The sequence below is a fragment of the Dermacentor andersoni genome, unplaced genomic scaffold, assembly GCF_023375885.2.
Source record: "Dermacentor andersoni unplaced genomic scaffold, qqDerAnde1_hic_scaffold ctg00000151.1, whole genome shotgun sequence".
In the NCBI taxonomy this organism is placed as follows: Eukaryota; Metazoa; Arthropoda; class Arachnida; order Ixodida; family Ixodidae; genus Dermacentor; species Dermacentor andersoni.
The window spans coordinates 47598-56382 of NW_027314851.1; the positions used below are offsets into that span (position 1 = coordinate 47598).

Here is an 8785-nt window from a genome sequence, read left to right on the forward strand (position 1 = left end):
TCGGTGGTGTACACTGTACTTTTTTTCTTGCGCGGTATTCAATCTTGCTTCTTTGGAGCCGGCAGTACTGATAGCACCGACACCGGCATTAAAGTCGACGTTGCCAATTGTTATAATTGTGCCGTGACGACGCGGCACCAGCAACGCCCTACCGGCCTCCTCAAAATCGGCCGCTGATCAAAATCATACCATCTGCGGGAATGGCTGCGTATCCGCTTTGTTTTATTTGGTAAGATGGGGCACACAGGCCTGTGGACTTACATGTGCGGTTACACTGACACATTAGTTAATTTCCCAGAAATATTGCACAAGCATATGCGAAGCGGGAAAGAAGTTTTGGATTGTTCCACAAAGTTGCGTGAAAAGCTGTCTCGCTCGGGTCTCATTAATCTGGTACAGCGCTGCCGTGAGAAGCCAGTATTCTGTCGAGATGAAGACTCACCCACGAGTGTTTATGTAGCTATATTGTATTGAACACACGAATTATATGCGAGCTCAAAAGTGTAAAGAGCAAGAGACAACTGTCGAAATTAGCAGTAACAACCCTCAGTGTCCCCGGTCACCGTTGTCTGTTTCTGAATTTCGTATGAAATATGGATATCGTTACAGCAAAATCGATGGTCTAGCACTCCACGATGTACCTGTCGATGGTAACAACACTTTTGCTCATCTAGAGATGCGGCAGTTGACGCGGTGAAGTGAAAGCGCATCGTGGCTTTTAAAATGCAAATGTAAACAGCAACCCAGACAGCAATTTACACTCTTGACATAGCTTCAACATGCGCCAGCAGTGATGTTCGGCGTGGTGCAGTGGTAAGATGCTTGTCTCGGAACCGTCAGGTCCGGAATTCGAAACCTTGGCAAAAGGCATTTTTTTTTCTACTTTTATTTTTTTATTTTATTTCGTATTAATAATTTTACATAACCTTAAAATGACCTCTGTCAATTTTTAATCAAATATTGATCAGGAACTACAGAATTTTCGACTACAGGGCGTCACACTACAGAGAACAGAACGACAGTCACAACGTCCCAAAATACGACAGACTGAAAATTTGCTGTTGTGTTTTTCAAGTGGGTGAGACGTCTATACGGCGTATACGCAGATTGCTGTCCTCTCTATTAAAAGCAACGTTGCTGAAACACGTCGTACAAGACGCTGTACGACTCGCATAACATCGAAATACAACGCCGTCACCATCCATGAGATCACCGAAAGCACGGTCGCTTTCGGTGGCGGCCTACAGATGGCAGCACAGGTAGCGCCGGTAAAGTTACAGGTGATAATATTTTGCCGTCCTCAGTTGTCGCCACATGTGAGTGCTTGCTGCATTGACGCCGTCCGATGTAGTTGTTTAATCATGTGTACGCTGTGCCGAGAGAAATTGTGGTGCATTTTGTATGCATTGAGAATCACAAAACCCCTGGGACCGCGTAATGTAGCCCGCAGTATCCTTCGTGTGGTGCGCCGATGTCGAAGATATGACCCTTCGCGCTTCCTTTGTTCCGGGCTCATGAACAGGATCTCCTCCTCTGGCACTGTCGCATCGTATCGCGCTGTACGGAAGAATTTGGTGAAAGTTGTGCTCTTACGTCCTGTAGTTGATCCGCAATTCAACAGTGTGTGCGCCGGAAGGACCGTTGGTGCAGTCGATGCCGCGGCACCTGTGACGCTAAAAGGAGCGTTTTCCGAGTACGCCTAGAAAGGTAAGTCCGGCGCTTGCGCGCATTCTTCCTGTCTATGGTTCGTGAAGTGTGCGTTGTTGTACGTATCGCAAGATCCGTACAACAACCGGATCCGGATTTGTAAAGCAGCAAGAATTATAAATGTGCTTTTCAAATGGTTGTTCTTCATGTCGCAGTGCACATTTAGCAAAAAGTTCCATGGAAATTGCCCTAAAACGTATTCATGTTACCAACAGCTCTATCTGTGGTTTATTTACTTTCACCTATGAAGCACGCTAGCGCGGGTGGTTCTTTGATCTAAATGGGCACAAAAATTCAAGCAAGGAAAGTTACTGTTTGTGTACATAATTTTTCATTAAGAAATGTTATAGTCATTTCTAGAAGTAGTACGTCGATGTGTCTTCGTCACAGCTAACAGCTGCGCGAGATAGCACCCGATTTCTTCGTCGACGCATGGCCAGATTTTTAGCTTGTATGGAAATTCTTCTGTTTATAGTGTGTCGTCAGATGACGTGTATTAGTGTCCTGTGTGTTTTCGTGTACTTGTAAAGGATTCCGATCTAGCAGAGAAGCCGAAATTACATAAGCAATGTTTCTTTTTAATCGAAAAATCTTTCTCTTTTCTGTATTGTCTCTCCAGAAATGAGGCGGTCTGTTGTAATTTTAAGCGCATCGTCCTTTGGGAGCAGTGCTTTGTTGCGCCGCATAGACAAGTTAGGTTTTGGAACGCTTTTCATGTCCTAAGGAATTTTTTGATAGTACAATTCACATTTCACGTTATACAGCTGTACGTTTGTGTGAACCTTTTCATAGTAGATTCATGTTCTCTACAGTTCGATTTACGTGTTATTTAACCGCCTGTGATGTTACAATCAGATATTTGCACAACCAGTTGCAGCTTCATGTAACTGGTTGTATGAGACTTTTTTCAAAATGTGACGAGATCTTTTTATATCACAAGTTTGCAGTTTCAGCAGGGATTACAATAAATAAGTATTTATTATTGTTTAGGGATGGCAAGATTTTGTGAACCAGAGGCACCTCCACATATGCACCTGCGGCACTTCTGCAGCCTCAACAGCACGGAAAAGTACCTGATGTGCATGCTGTGACAAGGTGTGTGCAAAGCAGTTGCTGCCACTTACAAGAGCTGCAGATTTTGTTGGTATCATCCATGTTTGGAAACTCCTGAATTTTTCGTGGGTTTACAAATGTGGGCTCATTTTACAATTTTATTAATGTCATTTTAGAAAGACAATGAAGTTGTGTTGGTTAAGATGTTTTAAAGCTGTTGAGAGATTGACGGTATGACATTGTTAAAATGCATGTAAAAAATTAATTATAATGGTACTTGTACTGCTTTATTATTAGCGATGCAATATCTCTAACGAGAACATCAGAGGGGCACGTGCTTTTAGGAAGTTTAGTCAGATAAATTCCTGAAGCAGCGTAAAGCTCTGTAATCTAAAAAAAAATGTTGTCAGTTACTGGTTTCAAGTTCGCTGCTGCTTTTCGTGCTGCACGACAAATTAAATAATGGTTGATAATGTGTGTGTGACGTAATAGTTCTGCGCAAACACACGAGGTGGAGAGAAGTAATTAATAAAGGGAAAATCAGACATCCACCCGCTCGTACCATTTGCAACAAAGGAAACCTGTATGTGTTCCTCAAAAGGAAAGCCGCACAGTTGAAGAAAAATTCGTCCTGGTCCGGGACTCGAACCCGGGACTACCGCCTTTCCGAGGCAGCCACTCTACCATCTGAGATAACCAGCTGGCTAGCACATGGCAGGGCGAAGTCGAATTACTTGACAACGCGAAGCAAAAGCAAGGGTTTGACATATTTTTTTCTCCTTTATTAATTACTTCTCTACACCTTGCGCATTTCCGCAGAACTATTACGTCAGATCCTTGCCTTTGCTTCATGTTGTCGACAAATTCGACTTGGCGCGGCCATCTGCTAGCCGCCTGGTTATTTTAGATGGTAAAGCGGCTGTCCCGGAAAGGCGGTGGTCCCGGGTTTGAGTCCCAGACCTGGACGGCTTCTTTTTTTCAATTGTGAGGCTTTCCTTTCGAGGAATCCGTACGGGTTTCTTTTGTAGCAATTGCTACGAGCGGGTAGATGTGCGATTTTCCCTTTATTAATAATGTGTGTGTGTGTATGCAACAATGGGGGTGCTGAGAGCAAGCTTTAAAATAATGTGTGCTATGTCCCCAACAAAGAATTTAGTGTCTGCAGCATTTTTACAAAATATTATGTTCACAGGTTGGCAGGTATGACATAATGTACAACAATAATGTACAACACTTTTGCTGTAGATGCATTTTCATAACGTCCATTTTCTGTCTACTTGAATCGTATATTTAGAATTTGGCCCACCTTCAGTTTGATCAAGTTACATAGGTAGCCCCCTCTGAGTTAAATATAATTAGGAGCTATTGTAGATATGCATGATATACCTACTCACTGTATTGTGACAGATATTTTTAGGGACTGTGTTGTGAGGCATGCTTTACCTGTATGTCTTGCTGCAGCTTGCCCGACAAAAGCATAAATGCTTTGCCCACCTTTATTATTATGCTTTCATGTAGACTTCTAACATCTGTGCCCACATAGACTCCATGTTCTTAATTACATTTTTCTAAGTATTCACTGTTGTGCATTACATTATTGTGTTACATTACTGTGCATTACATGTTTTTCTTTGTTTTATTTTGGAGGGGGTATTCATTTCTATAATAGTACAGAGAATAGGAGTTCAAAACAAAAAGCCACGAAAGGTGGCTTAAAAGTGTATGAAGCTTGGAATTCTACATTCCATCCCCTAAAGCGCTACCAGTAGTAAAAGATTCCTAATTGTCTTTTTTAGAAGCTAGCTGCCAGATACATAGTCCCATTAGGAGAGTATGTTATTTTTTCTTCTTTGGTCTGACTTGTTTTGTTGAATGTTCTCCTTGTTCAGAATTTGTTTTCTTGCCACCTCATGCAACACTCCAACTGGAGCCTATGAGCTATGTGTATAATAAATAAGTAAATTCCTAAAGCATGCAACAAACCATGCAGCATAGCATTTAAATGTTGCCAGTTTATAATGCTTCTTGAGTGCAGCGCATCATGGAGCTTGAGGCTGATCTCTTCAGATGTAAAACAAATTGCAGGGTATGAAAATGTGGTCCTACAAACTGCTGGTTACGCATGTCAGTCAGCCTGTTGCAGTGGTCACAAGTGAGAATGTAACCAGAAGCTGGGCGTCCTCGGCCATTTTGCATATGGCACAGGATAAAGCTTCACCTCTGCCATTGCTTCTCTTATAATAATGGCCTCCGAGTATACATGCCGAGTTATGCTTCTGGGGACACCTATTAGTTAACCTTATCAGGTAATACCATTAGCCTTATGGGTGCTATAATGTTGCAGTGCCTGCAGGATGGCCAGCATTACAACACATTAAAATTATTGTACAAGTCATACAATGGTATCGGGATTGGCCCACCAAGTGACAACCTTTACTTACACTATACCTGGGATCAGCTCACTCAGTCAGGGAGACATCCATGCATAAGGGGAGGGGTATGGCAAATAGAGTGCGTTCGATTAATCTTTCTCACATAGATAGCTGATACATATAATCTTTCTTAAATTGGATGCTTTGTTGCTCAAAGTGAAGTTACTTATGGGCATAATGTCAGAATTTCGATCCTATTTATGCTTAACGAAAGTTGCTTTGTTCAGTGTCACTTTTTATATTGTTTCGCTTGTGGTTCTAAGCTCACTTGTTTTATAGCTGCTGTAGGTATGGCTGGACCTGGAGAAGAAGTGTAAGCAGACCATGCTATGTTGCTGATCTGCGCTGATCTCCACATCCAAGTTGGTCCCGCGACAGTTGGGCACCATTGTGCCTTGCTTCATTGACAAGGTGATATAATATGGTGAGCTTGTACTTCAATATCGGTATTGAAAATTATGTTAAGGAAAAAAGACAAGGATTGGTCTTTATGATATACACTCATGTTCTTTCTTTAAGGTGTTCTTTTGACACTGTTCTGCATGGACAAATTTTTAGAGAATTATAACAGTCCTTTATTGCAAAGTGCCATGGCGCTAGTTTATGCGTTAAACTAGCACTCTTTCACCAAAAAAAGCCTTATTTAGCACACAATTCACAAGGAAAGAAAGGAGGCAACAGGACAGAGTGCTACTAACAGTTCAGTATTATTGCTCGCACAGTGATATTGTGCAAAAGGTGAAAGGGGGAGAATAGATCTGAATACATGCTGTTCGCACAGAAACATGGTGAGCGTGACACTTGTTTTACAATGATAAGAAGCAGTCTCACTGTCTAGTAATTCTCTGCATGGGGAGCTAGCGCTAGGTTCCTCGTCATACATATAAGAACAGCCTCAGATATCTCTCCAGCGCTTTTGTCTTTATATTTTGTCACGATCAAGCAGCTTTCAAACATAGGTGCATGTGCGCCGAGAGCAGTGCACTACCACTGCTAACTGACCCATGCATCAAGTTTGCTTGGTCACGCTGCCAGTCATTTATACATTGGCCGGTTTATCCGATGTAGCCTCTACTGCACGAAATGGTATGTGATAGACACTGCACCTGTGTACTGTACGTGCTTTGTTACATGATTTTTTTTTCAGAGATAGTGATGCAGGCCTTTTCATTATTTACATGCCTACACAACAAACCAAGCCAGCATGAGGCAACTGTTCTCGGCACGAAACAAACTTGATTCGTTAGTTTTCGTTCATTGGTGCGATCACACTAAGGCAGACAAGCTTGTAGGCTGTGCTTCTGCAATTTGTACAGCACACTGACAGCACTGGTGTGGGCCTCATCTGTGGGCTGACTTATGGCACCTTCTACAGCGCAGACCACTTGTGTTGGGCGAGGCACCAATGTTGACGTTTGTTCCCTTGTGCAAAACAGCAGTCCTAGGTTTTGAGTAGTTGTAGGAAGACAAGGTAAACACAACTTCCATGGCTTGAGTGGGCTCATTTCTCTTGGGGCATCTAGCTTTTTTTCTTGCAACTGTGCAGAGGTGCTTCCCTAGAGTCTGTGTGAAAATGGCATAGAGTTGTGCATTTGGGAACTCCTGAACGATGATCTGCTATAGTTAGGGCTTTGCGAAAATGCACTGTCTACCAATTGGTAGAAGGTGCATTATTCAGCCACTGATTTCCTGTTGGCAAGCTTGCACTTGTGCTGTCAGTAATTTCTTGGCTTGCCGAATTATCTTGAGGCCCCACGCTGATGATGCTACCGATGTCGTCATGTGCAGACTTTTCAGGATGAGGTTTTTTGCTTTGCAAATGTTGTTGAAAGGTAGGTGGTGCTTACAGGTAGCTATTCTAGATATTAGTGGAATGAATTGGCCCATCTTGCTTCATCAAACATCGTCACGCCGACATCAGTTGCACAAACAAAAAACCTGGCCTACTCGCAGCGTCGTGCACGAAGAAACAAACAAATCAGCTGCTGGATTGTCTTGACATGGCATACTAAGCTGAGACCGGAACTGCTGTAGCTACAAACCAGGCAGAGACGATGATGATGAGCAGGGATTTGCAGTAGCGCCACTTCGTGGGGCAGCAAGGAGGCTCCGTTCAAAACAAAAATGTCGTTCAGCAAGTAGAACCATGCAACGGTCAGAGTCGGTGCATGGTGCTCTCGATCAAGTTGGCTTAAGGAGTGTCCGAAAAATCAGACGAGAGGTTGCAAGGCGACCGAACTTTCGGAAGTTGTTATACATTATGGTCCATGGGGAGAATGGCGGTGCCGTGAAGCAGACCGAGTAATCAAGTCCGAATTTTCGGAGTCCGGAAAATCAGTCGGCGACTGTACCTATACCTATGTGTCTATGTATACCTAGGTGCAACAGTGTTTGCTATGATCTGTGCAAGAATTGCTGTTGCCCGTAGATGCCCAACATGTCGGGTGTCAAGTTGTAAAATACCTTGCAAAAGTGATCTACGGAAAAATACCGCTTCTGCTATATTTCGCTTTTGCAAGAAATTTTGCGGCTGCTGGCACCTACCTTAAAAGGCTTTATATGGTCTTCGCATGGCCAGGGCCTTCTACTTTTGTGAGTTTGCTTATCTCGAAATTTACCCCGGTTTTATAACTTCAAGTTGGCGGGATCCCTAGTCTCCTTTAACGTGTACCCAATAGACCTTACATAGGGGTTTCGGCATTTCCCTGCCATCTAAATGCAGCCATTGTGGCCGGGATTCAATCCCACGCCCTCTGCCTGAGCAGCGCAATGTCAAAGCCAGTACACTACGGTATTTTGCTGGCAGAAGGGTTTAGTTTCTGAATAATTTATTATCTCAACCTGTCGGTGTTGTTTTTAAAGGTATTTCATGTTTGTATTCTGTTGCTTCAATACTAGTAATTATTGCTAATCAAACGATGTGTCCATCTTTTTCCTATAACACTTGCTTCAATCGCCTGCTAATTATGACAGCTTATTCTCCCACAGTACTCCATGTTCCCTTGAAACATAGGCATTGCATGAAACCACATATTTTTCAATAAGATTTATTCATTATCTCCTATGACCGGAATGCTGAACCTTTCTTATCTGTGGGAACATAGGCGAATTTGCTTATGTGCCAACCTGTTGCATGAGTCAAGATAAATTATTGGCTTTACTTTTTCAGGTGCCCTGCTCGCTCTCACCCAAGCAACCCACTCCAGCGGTCTTCTCTCGGCAGACTGGATGCATCGAAATACCGTTAGAAGGTCCAATAAACAGTGCTTGGGACATTTATGACATGCTTTTTTTTAAGCCGGATGACTTCAGGCTTAATGAAAGCTCAAGTTGGTGTACAGAAATACCTACGTAAAGTATACTTGTCTTTTTCACTTACAAGTACATGCCAATACTTTGCCTGACATTTTTCACCCCAAAATTACGCTTTACTGTGGATTTGTGAACAAACCATTACAACAAAAAGCACTGCATTAAAACGAGTACAAGTAATCGAACAAATACTAAATCTGCAAGAATTACATTTGCATACTAGTAGTAAATATGAAAATGAGGTACAGTCTTCTTCAGGGTGCATTTTCTTGTAGGTCATA

The 8785-nt window shown here is 42.7% G+C and overlaps 1 long non-coding RNA gene across 1 annotated transcript; it reads left to right on the plus strand.

The window, feature by feature from the left end:
• The first annotated feature begins 1310 nt into the window (after positions 1-1310).
• LOC140214474 (uncharacterized) lies at positions 1311-8471 on the plus strand. The gene is made up of 4 exons (XR_011891401.1): positions 1311-1707; positions 2698-2802; positions 5472-5616; positions 8362-8471. It is a non-coding gene; the product is annotated as an uncharacterized lncRNA (long non-coding RNA).
• The last annotated feature ends 314 nt before the right edge of the window (positions 8472-8785 follow it).